Source organism: Olea europaea, chromosome 10 (genome assembly GCF_002742605.1).
Source record: "Olea europaea var. sylvestris chromosome 10, O_europaea_v1, whole genome shotgun sequence".
NCBI classification, from domain to species: domain Eukaryota; kingdom Viridiplantae; phylum Streptophyta; class Magnoliopsida; order Lamiales; family Oleaceae; genus Olea; species Olea europaea.
The window spans coordinates 7,054,119-7,069,757 of record NC_036246.1 but is presented as its reverse complement, the minus strand read 5'-3'; the positions used below and the strand labels follow the sequence as shown (position 1 = coordinate 7,069,757).

Genomic DNA, 15,639 nt, shown 5'->3' with positions numbered 1-15,639 from the left:
GTTATTTGTCTCATAGTTGAAAATCTTACTTGAATATACTGTTTTATGAGAACGAAAGGGGAGAGCGATGTTTGACGCCATTATAGTAAGTTTATCCGTGACATTTTGCTAATTTATAAAAGAAATAGTGTGTTTTGTCCAAGGTTTTGAAATTGGTTATGATGATAAATTGAGAAGCAACTACACTTGTTACTGTTACCACCGAGAACAATAAAACCATAGAAATAAAGACGGACAAGAACACACAAAATTTATAAAGATTCGCCTGAGATTGTGTCTTTGTTTGTCACTATCGTAATTCACTATAATAAAACGAAATTCACAAAAAGAAAAATTGTATATCCTATTTCCTATAACCTCTCTCTTTCTTTTATATGATGATATTGTTGGAAAAAAAATGAGTGAGCGGCTTACTCTTGACACAATTTTCAATGAGACCCGTTGGTTCAATTTGGAATATTAAAGTTGATATGTGTTCTCTTCCACAAGAACATCGAAGTCATGTATTTATTTGCCAAAAATGAAACTCGTGTGAATGAGAAATTGGAGTTTAAAGTGGACCATTGGAAATAGTCTATGTTGGTGGGAAATGGTGTGATCATGTGTAACTTAGAGGTTCTTTCCACGTGCACGCGCAGGGGGTGCAAATTACAGATAGAAATAGCCTTCGGACCCGAACTTGGGTGCAGGCGCGACCTGCGTATACAAATGTCGGACCGAACGGAGCAAAAACTAGCCAGTTTGGATCGTTTTTCATTTTTTTTTTTTTGGTTTTTCCAAATGACTTTTGAGTGTCTGAAACTTCTAAAACTCCAATCGTCAAAACCGAAGTGTAACACCGAAAACTGCAATGGTTAATGGAAAAACTAATTGTCAGATTCAGTCTGTTTAATTTCACTCAATTTTCAGTAGTTTATACATTGCAATTTTTGCCTGCCTTTGTACAGTTCTGTTTTCTGTTTTTGTTCCGTCTCCTCCTGTGTCCATTCCGGTAAGGTGATATTGTTCGAACACTCGCCCAATTCGCCGGAGTAGAACCGCGGTGCTCGGATTCTGCTCGTTACCGTTGTATCCTGGGAGACGTGCACTTGAACTAAACCTCTAGCACTATGGTGAGGGGGCGAATTTGTCTTAAGAAAACTGTGTTTACACAGGCCTCGGGGTTAAAAGTTTATTTTCAAATATATATACTTCCAGTTTGAGTATCTGTGCTTTAATTATTTGCAGATTTACATGCTTTCAGATTTTATTTAGCTTTCTAAAATTTATACTGCTTTTATGATTCTCCAAATAATATAATTTGTCATTCTTATTCAAGTAGTGATTTAGATAATAGTTTGTATCTAAGTATTTGTGAAAAATAAAATTAAGAAAAAATTTATCTGAATTTTTTTCGAAATTGTGTTTGTGCAAATTATATGAAAACAAACACAAAATTCTATGTTATCTAAAGTCATTGTATGAAAACAAATAGTTGTGAAAATTCTATGTTTAATTCTCTGTCAAATACGGTCACTGCCATATACGGTGAGCAGTTGTCAAATACGGTAAGCAACTGCCAAATATGGTAAGCAATTGTCAAATACGATAAGTGTGAATCTGATGTCTAGAACACAAATACGGTAAGCAGCTGCCAAATACGGTAAGCAATTGCCAAATACGGTAAGTGTGAATCCGGTGTCTAAAGCACAAATATGATATATGAGAGCCAGATTCCACTCCATACACTACCGATTAAATATAACAGAAAACTTAAGATAAGTTCTTAATACGTATTGGTAGTAAACAAGTTTATTTGTTTATTGAAAACTAATAATTGTTTCATTTTCAGAAATGGCTGCCGAACCAACCAACATGGATGTGACCTAAACCGTTCCTGTTGGAAATCAAGTTGTGGGCTCTACTATAGCTCAAGGGCCAAGCTCTATTGTGGCTAACTTGCCTAGTCGTGTTGTAAGTCAAACTGTGGTTCCAACAACTGGCCAAATGGTTACTATTCTAGTTAATCATGGAGAGAAATCGAAGAAATTCAATGGCTTGAATTTCAAGAGGTGGCAGCAGAAAATGTTGTTTTACCTGACCACCTTGAATCTTGCGAGATTCTTGACTGAGGCTGCTCTTGTACTCAATGAAGGAGAATGAGATATTCAAGCAGTCAGTGCACTTGATGCTTGGAAGCATTCAAACTTTTTATGTTGAAACTACATAATGAATAGTTTAGTTGACACGCTATACAATGTGTATAGCGCGATGAAAACTGCTAAGAAGTTGTGGGAGTCTTTGGACCAAAAATACAAAACTAAGGATGTCGGGGCTAAAAAGTTTATAGTCGACAGATTCCTAGACTATAAGATGGTGGACTCCAAAACTGTTATCAGTCAAGTGTAAGAACTCCAAATGATTCTTCACTGAATTCATGCCGAAAGGATGGTGTTGAGTGAAACCTTTCAAGTGGCAGCAATTATTAAAAAATTGCCCCTCGCATGGAAAGATTTCAAAAACTATTTCCAACACAAACGAAAGGAAATGACCGTTGAAGAACTTATTGTTAGACTTCGAATTGAAAAAGATAACAAAAGTTCATAAAAGAAGTGGTTTAATCCTGGTATGGCTAAAGTCAATGTTGTGGAGTATGGTCAAAACAGTAAGACTTACAAAAACAAGTTTGGGCCATCCGATAGAAAAAAGACCAAGCACGACCGAATGGTGAAATTTCTAAGAAGAAATTTCAAGGGAAATGCTTCAATTGTGACAAAGTAGGCCACAAGTTAAGAGTGGCAGCAGAAAATGCTGTTTTACCTGATCACCTTGAATCTTGCAAGATTCTTGACCGAGACTGCTCCGTACTCAATGAAGGAGAATGAGTTATTCAAGCAGTAAGTACACTTTATGCTTGGAAGCGGTCAGACTTTTTATACTGAAACTACATTATGAATAGTTTAGTAGACACGCTATACAATGTGTATAGCACGATGAAAACTGTTAAGGAGTTGTAGGAGTCTTTGGATCGAAAATACAAAACTGAGGATGCCGAGGCTAAAAAGTTTATAGTCGGCAGATTCCTAGACTATAAGATGGTAGACTACAAAACTGTTATCAATCAAGTGCAAGAACTCCAAGTGATTCTTCACGAAATTCATGCCGAAGGGATGGTGTTGAGTGAAATCTTTAAAGTGGCAGCAATTATTGAAAAATTGCCCCCCGCATGGAAAGATTTCAAAAACTATTTGAAACACAAATGAAAGGAAATGAACGTTGAAGAACTTATTGTTAGACTTCGAATTGAAGAAGACAACAAAAGTTCAGAAAAGAAGTGGTTCAATCCTGGTGTGGCTAAAGCCAATGTTGTGGAGTATGGTCAAAGCAGTAAGACTTATAAAAACAAGTTTGGCCATCCGGTGGAAAAAAGACCAAGCACAGACAGAAAGGTGGAATTTTTAAGAAGAAATTTCAAAAGAAATGCTTCAATTGTGACAAAGTAGACCACAAGTCTTCTAAGTGCAGAATGCCAAAGAAGAAGACGAAAGAAACAAATGCAGTTGACAAGACGTCTCAGAAATAAATCTTTTGAGTGCATAATGCCAAAGAAAAAGACGAAAGAAACAAATGTAGTTGACTACATGGCACAAGATGTCTCAGAAATGAATCTCGCAGCTGTCATTTCTGAAGTGAAATGGTGGGTTCAAACCCTAGTGGATTGACACCGGTGCTACAAGGCATGTGTGCTCTGATAAAAAGCTATTGCTACGTTCGAAGCAATTGAAGACGAAAGAAACAAATGTAGTTGACTACATGGCACAAAATGTCTTAGAAATGAATCTTTTGAGTGCAGAATGCCAAAGAAGAAGACGAAAGAAACAAATGTAGTTGACTACATGGCACAAGATGTCTCAGAAATGAATCTCGCAGCCGTCATTTCTGAAGTGAACATGGTGGGTTCAAACCCTAAGGAGTAGTGGATTGACACCGGTGCTACAAAGCATGTGTGCTCTGATAAAGAGCTGTTTGCTATGTTCGAAGCAATTGAGAACGAGAAGAGCTGTTCATGGGAAATTCAGCAACCTCTAAAATCAAGGGTCAAGGGAAGGTGGTTCTAAAAATGACCTCGGGAAAGGAGCTGACTCTCAACAATGTGCTATATGTGCCGAAAATTTGTAAGAATTTAGTGTCCGGGTGACTTTTGAATAAGCATGATTTTCGCATTGTATTTGAGTCAGATAAAGTCATTCTATCAAAAAGTGGAGTGTTTGTCGGAAAAGGTTATGTTTCCAACGGTATGTTTAAGCTGAATGTAATGGTTGTGAAACTAAAATGAATAAAGCAAATTCTTCTGCTTATTTGCATGAGTCTTCCAATTTGTGGCATGGTAGACTAGGACATGTTAACTATGATACTTTACGTAGACTAGTTAACTCGAATTGCATACTCAAGTTCCACAATGATTTCGAACATAAATGTGAAACTTGTGTTGAGACAAAATTGACAAGGTCATCCTTTAAGTCAGTTGAATGGAACACAGAACCACTTGATTTAATTCACAGTGATTTTTATGACTTAAAACTTGTATAAACAAGAGATGGCAACAAGTATTTTATTACTTTTGTCGATGATGGCACAAATTACTGCTATGTGTATCTGCTTAAAAGCAAGGATGAAGCTATAGAGAAATTTGTTTTCTATAAGAATAAAGTTGAAACTCAACTTAATAAGAAAATTAAAGTACTACGGAGTGATCGAGGTGGTGAGTATGGAACACCGTTTGTCGATTTCTGTGCACAACACGAAATCATATATGAAAACACCGCACCTTATTCACCGCAACAAAACGATGTAGTTGAACGAAAAAATAGTACCTTAAAAGAAATGATGAATGCAATGCTAGTAAGTTCTGAGTTACCTCAGAACATGTGGGGGGAAGTTGTTATCAGCAAATTACCTTTTAAATAAGGTGCCCCGAAAGAAATCGGAAAAGACCTCATATGAGTTATGGAAAGGAAGAAAGTCTACCTATAAACACCTGCGAGTGTGGGGTGTCTTGCAAAAGTGGCTGTTCCAACACCAAAGAAGGTAAGGATAGGCCCAAAAACTATAGACTGCGTCTTCATTGGCTATACACGTAATAGCAGTGCTTATCGATTTCTTGTGTATGATTCAAAAATTCCAGACATACAAAAAAACATTATAATGGCATCGAGAAATACTTCATTCTTTGAAGACGTATTTCCATACAGGTCCAAAGAGAAAGCCAGCTCCTTTAAATGAACATATGAGACAATGGCTGAAAATGGTCAGGACGAAGAATTAGAAGATGAGACTGAGATTAGAGCAAGCAAATGGGAAAGGACAGAAAAGTCTTATGGTCCTGATTCTCTAACATATATGCTAGAAAGCGAACCTCAAAGTTATCAAGAAACTGTGAATTCCTCGGAATGACCTTAATGGAAAGATGCCATTAAAGGTGAAATAGATTCCATACTGCAAAATCATACATGGGAGCTAGTGAATCTTCCTCCTGGATGCAAACCACTAGGCAACAAATGGATTTTCAAAAGGAAAATGAAAGCAGATAGAACTCTTGAAAATACAAGGTCAAATTAGTAATAAAAGTTTACAAACAAAGGGAAGGCCTTGATTACTTTGATACGTATTCTCCAGTGACGAGAATAACATCTATTAGGGTGATACTTGCGATTGTTGCTTTGCGAAATCTAGAAGTATATCAAATGGATATTAAAACTGCTTTTCTAAATGGAGATTTAAAAGAAAAAATTTACATGGAACAACTCGAGGGGTTTTCGTCACTAGGACAGGAAAAGAAAGTCTGTAAACTAGTGAAGTCACTATGTGCCTTGAAACAAACACCCAAACAATGACATGAAAAAATTGACAATGTGACAAATGATAGAAAGTGAATTTAAAATTATTGAATGTGACAAATGTGTTTACGTCAAAAACACTAAAGATGACTATGTCATTTTATGTTTTTACGTTGACGACATGCTTATTGTTGGTAGTAACAATAAGATGATTGAATCCACTAAAAATATATTAAATTCGAGATTTGATATGCAAGACATGGGTTTTGTTGATGTTATACTTGGAATCAAAACCTCAAGAACATCAGATGGGCTTGCTCTAAGCCAGTCACATTATGTGGACAAAATTTTTGAAAAGTTCAGTAAGGATGATACTGGCTTGGCCAGAACACCGATAGATACAAGTCAACATCTATCCAAAAATAAGGGTGAAAGTGTCTTTCAAATAGAATACTCGAGGGTTATTAGAAGTCTAATGTACTCAATGAGTTGTACAAGATCAGACATAGCCTACACAGTCAGTAAATTGAGTAGATATACGAGTAATCTAGGAAATGATCACTGGAAAGGTGTAGTAAGAGTACTGAGGTACTTAAGATATACTCGTGACTATGGAATACACTACACCAGACATCCAGCGGCCATTGAAGGATACAGTGATACTAATTGGATATCTACTATAAAAGACTTAAAGTCCACCAGTGGATATGTGTTCACTTTGGGAGGTGCTGCCATCTCGTGGAAATCTTCTAAGCAAACGGTTATAGCCAGATCTACGATAGAATCTGAGTTGATAGCCCTAGATAAATGTGATGAAGAGGTGGAATGGTTGCGCAACTTCTTAGAGGATATTCCAAGATGGTCCAAACCTGTGCCTGCAATTTGCATATATTGTGACAGTCAATCAGCAATAGGAAGGGCACCGAGTAACATGTACAATGATAAGTCTAGACATATACGTCGTGGACACAATACCATTAGACAACTACTCTCAACTGGAGTTATCACAATTGACTATGTTATGTCAAAGGATAACATTACGGATCCGCTAACCAAAGGGTTAAATAGAGAGTTAGTTGGGAAATCATCGAAAGGAATGGAACTCAAGCCTTTGAAAGAATAAGTCATTACAAAGGAAACCTAACCTAGTTGACTGGAGAGCCCAAGATCTAGGTTCAAAAGGACGACCTAACTGTAAAGATTTGATAAAATCACTATGGGGGTATTACCTCCTATCCATTCCTATTATATAACAGCGATGCCCATAAGAATGAAGGTTAAGCAATAGGCTTTTAATAATTCTTACGCGTCAAAAATTGAGTCAAGTAATGCGGGTTACTTGTAATAAGAAATCACTTATGTGAGAAAGAAGTGGGGCCGCTTCTAAGAGAATTGTGTGGAGTTTAATTCTTAGAAACTTTCACAGAACCACACATATGTTCATGGCCAAAACGAACATAATAATGAGAACTGAAGGGTGTTAGGAAGAATCCTGTGTGAAGTATATCATTGTTTACACAAACGGCAAAACAATTCAAAGACATCGCGTCTACTGGTCAACCAATAAAGTAAATATGCTTTCACAAGGGAAGATTCAAAGGGTAAAACCTATCCTATGTAGGCGTCAACCGTTGAACTTTATCACCAAGTTTTATGTCTCACGTTTCGTGTCTCTCCCAATTTTTCATTAATATGGGGGATTGTTGGAAAAAAATGAGTGAGCAGCTCACTTTTGACACAATTTTCGATGGGACCCGTTGGTCTAATTTGGAATATCAAAGTTGATATGTGTTCTCTTCCGTGAGAACATCGAAGTCATGTATTTATTTGCCAAAAATGAAGTTCGGGTGAATGAGAAATTGGAGTTTAAAGTGGACCATTGAAAATGGTCCATGTTGGTGGGAAAACTATAATTAACTTTGTCCCACATAGAAAAAACATGAAAACCAAAACCACTTTATAAATGGTTATGCATTAGAATGGTGTGATCATGTGTAGCATAGAAGCTCTCTTCACGTGCACGCGCAGGGGGTGCAAATTACAGACAGAAATAGCCTTTGGACCTTGAACTTAGGCGCGGGCGCGACCTGCGCAAACAAATATCGAACCTAACGGAGCAAAAACTGGCCAATTTGGATTGTTCGCGTTTTGCAATTTTTTTTTGTGATTTTTCCAAATGACTTTTGAGTGTCTGAAACTCTTAAAACGGTCGAAACCGAAGTGTATCTCCAAAAACTGCAATGGTTAATGCAGAAACTAATGGTCAGATTTAGTCTATATAATTTCCCTCAATTTCCAGCAGTTTATGCACTGCAATTTTCGTCTGCCTTGGTACAGTTGTGTTTTCTGTTTTCCTTCCATCTCCTTTTGTGTCCATTCCAGTAAGGTAATATTGTTCGAACACTCGTCCAGTTCACCGGAGTAGAACTGCAGTGCTCGAATTCTGCTGGTTACTGTTGTATCCTTGGAAACAAGTGCTCGAACTAAACCTCTAGCACTACGGTGAGGGGGCGAATTTGTCTTAAGGAAACTATGTTTACACAAGCCTCGTGGTTAAAAATTTATTTCCAAATATATATATATGCTTCTAGTTTGAGTATCTGTGCTTTAATTATTTATAGATTAACACGTTTTCAAATTTTATTTAGCTTTATGAAATTTATAGTGCTTTTATGTTTCTGCAAATAATATAATTTGTCATTCTTATTCAAGTAGTGATTTTGATAATAGCCTGTATCTAAGTAATTTGTGAAAAATAAAATTAAGAAACAATTTATCTAAATTTTTTTCGAAATTGCGTTTGTGCAAATTATATGAAAACAAACACCAAATTCTATGTTATCTAAAGCCATTGTATGAAAACAAATAGTTGTGAAAACTCTGTGTTTAATTCTCTGCCAAATACGGTCACTGCCATATACGATCACTGCCTGCCAAATATGGTGAGTTGCACTACCAAATACGGTGAGCAGTTGTCAAATACAGTAAGCAGCTACTAAATACGGTAAGCAATTGCCAAATACGGTAAGTGTGAATCGGTGTCTAAAACACAAATACAGTAAATGAGAACCCGATTCTACTCCATACACTACCGATTAAATATAGCAACAGATATAAACATCGGCGAATCCAGGATCCAAGTCCAGCTATGGCGGTTCACCGTTGACCGACGACCGTTGACCATCAACGATCGTAATAGTCCAATCATTTTGGTTGAAAAAATCGTTCCATAATTTGTAAAATATCATCCTAAATGTAAATTCCCAAATCAATAATAATTCATAATATCCTATTTCCTCATCAAATCATAAATTACTTATCATAAATCACAATTCGCAAATACAATTTCGTAAACATAAATTCCCAAATCAATAATTATAACTCATTATGATAAAACGTAAATTACTTATCATAATTCATAAATCACAATTCGCAAACATAAATTCCCAAATGAATAAATCATAACATAATTAATATTAAATATTTAAATTATTCAATGCTCAACAATCAACATCAACAACTCCAAGAACCAAGATAGAACAAAATCAAAATAGCCAAACAAAATAGAACAACACCACAACAAGGAAATTTAAAAAACAAATCAAGTAAAAGATCTCACTTCACATGAACGCATTAATTACTACCGTACTTCAAACTATGAATTCCAATCATAAATCGCTTACTCCTAAAACAGATTCAAAGTTCAATGCCCTCAAAAATCACTTGAATATACACATTGTTCTATACACGTACATAAATATGCATATACAGAGAGATTACGTAGATTGAAGAAGCAGCGACGGTAAAATGACAAATAAATTGATCAACAGATTTGTAAAAATACTAAAAAATGGAAATCGTGAGGGTGTGTGTCCAAAACCAATAATAATAATAATAATAATAATAATAATAATAATAATAAAGAGGGAAAGAAAGAGTCACCAGTCTGAATGTCTGATGGAGTTCACTGTTCTGGTGGCGCCTGAGGTTTGGGCGTTCGGCACTCGGCAGTCGGCACTTCGGCATTTACTGTAGCCAACAGGCAGCGGCGAATGCTTTGATGGAGTCTGCTATTTATTCGGTCTACCTCCTGGAGTCTGGAGTTAGGTCGTGTCGTGTGGTGTGAATTTGGAGAAAGAAGAAATGAGGTTGAGGAAAAGGGTTTGACAATTTGGGGGAAGTTCACAATTCTTGCTTGCTAGTTGCTGCCTGAGTGCTCGTCTGCTGGACGATTGAAATGGCCAAATGAAATGGGTAACGGGTTCAGGTTGTATACGTATTATATGTTGGATGAATTCATTTGGGCTAAATAATAATAGGCCCAAAATTCAATATTTATTGAAGCCCAAACCAAAAAAAAAAAAAAAAAAAAAAAAAAAAAAAAAACGGGGCCTTCGTCTTCCTTCTTCTTCTCCAGTGACCGGCGACCGCTGCACTGACCAGGCGGTTTTGCAAGACTGCAACTGCTGGCTATTGTGATCTTCCATTTCCTTACTCGGCGGCTCTGTAGATTCCAGCGGAGCCAGCACCCGGCGAGCTGGCTCCGCACCTGGATATAAATAAACCCTTGCACCGACTTCTCATAGCAATAATAATTAAGCTCCCCAGATTGACAATTTCAGCCCAAGAAACTTTAGTTTTTATCAGGTAAATGGTTAGACAAATGACCTTTCGGGAGGAAATACCAATACTTTTAGATAGTATTAATAGTAATTAGAGAAACTTAACTTTCCTTTCTTCCAAGTTGTTATTTCATTCTTCAAACTCCAAATTATTTTCGTAAACTCAACAAAATTTCATTTCACGCTTATCCCATGTCAACAAAATAAATTTTCTTTTTCATTCCGCACCATCAAAAATTCTTTCCAAAAGTAACAATTAAAATATTAATTGGACAAATATGCACCATTGACATGACAATGATGCACATTAACAATATAGCTTTACTTGATGCTTCACACCAATAATACCATTTGAATACAAAACTGATTCACACCCCACTTTTCTCCAATATCACTTCTTTTTAACCAAAACACAACCAAATTGACTAACTTATAATTTGAAGGTTCCATGGGAAGGTGGAAATGCATGCAACTTTTTCAAAATTGTAGAGACTTTTCGACAGAGAGATATACTGGTGGGGACGTTTCTATTAAGGATTTTGCAGGAGAAGTGAAAAGGGTGAATTCTATAGCACTGCCCCTGATAATTGTGACCATATCACAGTTTGTATTGCGCCTTTCGCCGATGTTTATGTTGGGACATGTTGATCAACTTTCTCAGTCGAGTGCTTCAATCGCAACCTCACTTGCCAATGTTACAGGCTTTAGCGTCCTCGTAAGTTTTGTTCTCTTTTTCCCGTTTTCCCTTTTTATTTGACTTTCAGAAAACAGTGGAAAAGATTTGCTCCAAGTAATCAGTGTATAAATTGTTGATACTCAGGATTTGAATTGAAAACAGTTAATTTTCAAGGAAGATGCCTAAAGGATGTAATTTTATTAAATATTTCCTTCAATATTTAGATATCTACCATAAAGACTGAAAAAGTAGGTTTGATTGTATAATCCTCGAGGCATTGGAATGGCCACTAAATCCAGCATCTGAATTTTCCCGAGCAGTTTGGTATGGCCAGTGCACTGGAAACCCTGTGTGGACAGGCATATGGAGCTGAACAATACTAGCAGGTCGGAACATTCACTTATGGTTCCATTTTGTGTCTCTTCCGGGTGTGTTTATCTGTATCTGGTCTATGGATGTACACGGGTAAGCTATTAACATTCATGGGGCAAGACCCATTAGTCTCAGCCGAAGCTGGAATATTTGCAATTTGGCTCATCCCGGCACTATTTCCCTATGCAATTCTCCAATCTCTAGTCAGGTATTTGCATACTCAGAGTTTGATCCAACCAATGCTTTTGAGTTCAGTTGCATCTCTATTTTTCAACCTGCCTCTTTGTTGGGTTCTTGTGTTCAAATTTAAGCTAGGGAATCGTGGAGCTGCACTTTCCATTGGTTTATCGTACTGGTTAAATGTGATCTTGCTTGGGGCTTATGTGAAGTACTCTTCAACCTGTAAAAAGACCAGTGCTCCATTCTCAAAAGATGTTTTCCGAACCATGGGGCTGTTGTAATTCCACTCTCATTTAGTAAACCTATACTTGTTTAATTTATCGTACTTCATACTAATTAAACGTGTTCATTTTTTTTCTCTTTCTAAATGTAGTCTGGAGTGGTGGTCATTTGAGATAATCATACTTCTTTCAGGACTAATGCCTAATCCAGAACTTGAAATGTCTGTTTTATCTATATGGTAATGTTCATTTCTAGTACTTTCTATAGATCATTTGAATACACAGGGCATAAATTCTTTTTTGACCCAATTTCATTTTCCAAACAGCATGACGACTACTTCAATGCACTACAACATACCATATTCTTTTGGTGCTGCTGCAAGGTTCTCTCAGAATATATGACTACAAGTTTTACTTACATATTGTGTTTACATTCTGAGATGAAAATCATATACACTTTGTAGCACTCGGATTTCAAACGAACTAGGAGCTGGGAAACCTCAGGCAGCCCAAATTGCTCTATACACGGTGCTGATTCTGTCAACTACAGAGTTCGTCATAGCAAGCACTGCTATCTTCATTTATCGTCACATATTGGGCTATGTATTTAGCGATGAAAAAGAAGTCGTGGTTTATGTAAAAGAAATGACTCCTTTACTTTGCCTCTCCATCATCATGGACAGTTTACAAGCTATATTCTCTGGTGATCTATATACATCTTAAAACAACTGTTGGGAATATTAGCAATTTGTTCTTGTATCATCATATGTTTCCATTTTAATTTTCTTATTTTTCATTTTTGGATTCAGGTGCAGCTAGAGGCAGTGGTTGGCAGAAAATAGGAGCCTATGTGAATCTTGGTTCATATTATCTGGTTGGAATTCCAGTGGCTTTGCTGGTGGGATTTGTTTACCACTTTAGAGGAAAGGGCCTTTGGATTGGATTGGTAGCAGGGGCAACACTGCAATCTTTCTTGTTTTCTCTTGTAACAATTCTCACAGATTGGGAGAAACAGGTTCGAATTCAACTGCTTCTTGTGCTATTAATTCTATCCAAACTGAACATTTCTTTCTTAGTATTAATCACCTGCTCATTGATTCTTGCATACGACCGGCAATGGAAGCAAGACAAAGGATATTTGAGGGAACAGCTCCAGCCCAGATTGAATTGGTTCCAGAGAATGAAGAGTTTGGAGGAGACATGTTTATTCGTGATACATTAATGTGAAGAAGAATTTCAAAATAATATGGTTAATTTAAATAAATAAATAAATAAAAGTTTGAGAAAAGCATTCGGACCAATAGTAAAAGGGAAATTATTCCCAAAACAGAGACTTCCTTTTTAGCACTATTTTCTACAAAGAAAAAGAGTGTTTCCCGTCTTGTTCCTCACAGTCACAGATGAAATAAACATATGATTATCATGATCAAGAAACACCAGAATGAGACTCAGATATCATCGAAGTTTAGACACGTATACTGTAATAAGAATTAGTACATGCCAATGATACATAATAAACAAACCATTTCTAGTTTCTTCGACGCAAGACAAGAAAAAAAGGAAATATACTTACTGATTTGATTGCAACACTCCGCAAGTCTTATAGCTAGGCCAGAATTAAGCACACATATCGAGTCACTAGTAAGGCGGTCGAGGGCGGTTCCATGGAGGGGGTGGTTGATGTGGATCATAATACGGGGGAGGAGGAGGACCACGTGGTCCAGGTCGATCTGTGTACACCAACGGTGGGGGATTTAATGATCCAGGAAGTGTTGAATAAGGGGGTGGTCCAGGTGGTAAAGGAACTGGACTTGGAGGAGGTGGCGGTGGCGGTGGTGGCATCGCATAATATTTACGTGGTGGACGCGTTGGTGGAGATGGTGGTGGTGGTGCATACATGCCTGGTGCCAGTGGCGGGGGTGGGGGAGGTGGAGGTGAACGTCTTCGGAATGCCATCCTTTTGTTTATCAGATAGATGTTTACAATTCCAAAAGAATTGTTGGCAAGAATCCAACAAATAGTATCAGGATAATGAGATTCTTCTAGACCGACAACACATCATAGACGTGGACCAGTTGTTCCTAGTTTGAAAAATATAGTTGTTGAAATGAAACACGTGTTCATCAGCCATTCAGGTTAGAACAAAATGGGGGAAAAAAATCAATTTCATTTTTTATGAAATTTTTCAATTTTTCATTTTATTATTAGAAGCGATTTTAAAATGATAAGTCATTTAGGTTTAAAAAGTTTAACAAAGTTACATTATAATGTATAAATGTTAAAAAAAAAAATGAACATTGACTTGTTACGAGGTCCCACCGAAAAATTTCAGTGATTAAGAAATGAAAACTTTGATATGACATTAATTGATCTTGAACGCCACGTTTATTTAGATGCTTGGGTACATTTAACCACATTCTAAATATAATAAATTAATAATCTTCAATTTGTTAAAGAAATTTAATTCGGGTGTATTTTTTAAGATCAATAGGATATAATTTCATTCTTTTATCGAAGTTTAAACTTTTCGAACTAGATTTAAATAATGAGAGAGTCTCTTCTCTTTCCTGCAACAACTTAGGCATTGAAAAGAAACAATTTACATGGGATAAAAGCATGTAATAAGATTTGAGGGAAAACCTTGTCATCACACATTTATATATTATGCAAGTGTTATGCATTTGATAAAAAAATAAATTAGCTATAAAAGCAAATACGTCATTCTCTCAAGTTTTTAAATGAACTTATTAATATGAATAAAGTTTTCTCCTTCACATTGGCAAAATATGCAACAAAAAAAGAAACACGCGTTTCAAATCATATAAATGCGATCGCTATTTATTATGTCTCAAGATCCTCTAAACACTCCACAAGTATGTATTATTATTATTATTTTTTATTTTTTTTGAAATAAAAATCAAACAGCATAACATAGAAATCTTATCAAGGTTATAGGGCTTAAAACTGGGGGGAGTCAGGAATTTAAACAATAATTTAGCTGCTTTGGTATGGCACATAACAAAGTTTAGCTGTCTGGAAGATATTTGTGCATTGAGAGGGAGTGAAAGAAGAGAGAAAAATATTGTTGTTGATTAAGTGGAGAGAGATGAGAAGAAAACTTTAAAAGCGTCTTTAGTAGTATTTTTTTAAAAAAAGGAATAAAGCTTTAAGAATTAGTTGTTTTACAAAAGGGTTAATTTCACAAACAGTCACTGACCTTACGTGAAAATTACAAAACGATCACTGAAATTTAAAACTTTCAGTAACGGTCACTTAAGTTTCAGGACGCTTTCAGAAACAACCATTAAAGTTCAAAAACTTGCAGAAACAGTCATTGAAGTTAAAAAACACTTTTTCAATTTTTTGGGCTACATTTGCGACAATTTTTCAGCCACTTCCAACAATCGATACTGTCGAATTTTGATATAGTCGAAAAGCCCACAATGTCCTCTTCAATTACCATCCAAAATCTCCCCCAAACTCCAAAGGATTCTGCCCGAATAAGCTCGCAAAGTCGGCTACCTGAAAAGGCGAAAATTTGGGAAAATTTTAAGTTTTTTGGACGACTTTTGCAGCAACTTTTTGGCAACTTACGACCACCAAGACCACCAAATTTTGATATCGTTGAAAAGCCCACAATATCCTCTTCAATTACCAATCAAATCTCCACATAACTCCAAAGGACTTGGCCGGAATAAACCCATAAAGTTAGCATTTTGAATCTGGGCAGATTTCGCCTTTTTGGGTAGTCA

The 15,639-nt window shown here is 36.4% G+C and overlaps 1 pseudogene; it reads left to right on the top strand.

Moving 5' to 3' along the window:
- Nucleotides 1-10,210: 10,210 nt before the first annotated feature.
- Nucleotides 10,211-13,175, top strand: LOC111401062 (annotated as a pseudogene).
- The last annotated feature ends 2,464 nt before the right edge of the window (nt 13,176-15,639 follow it).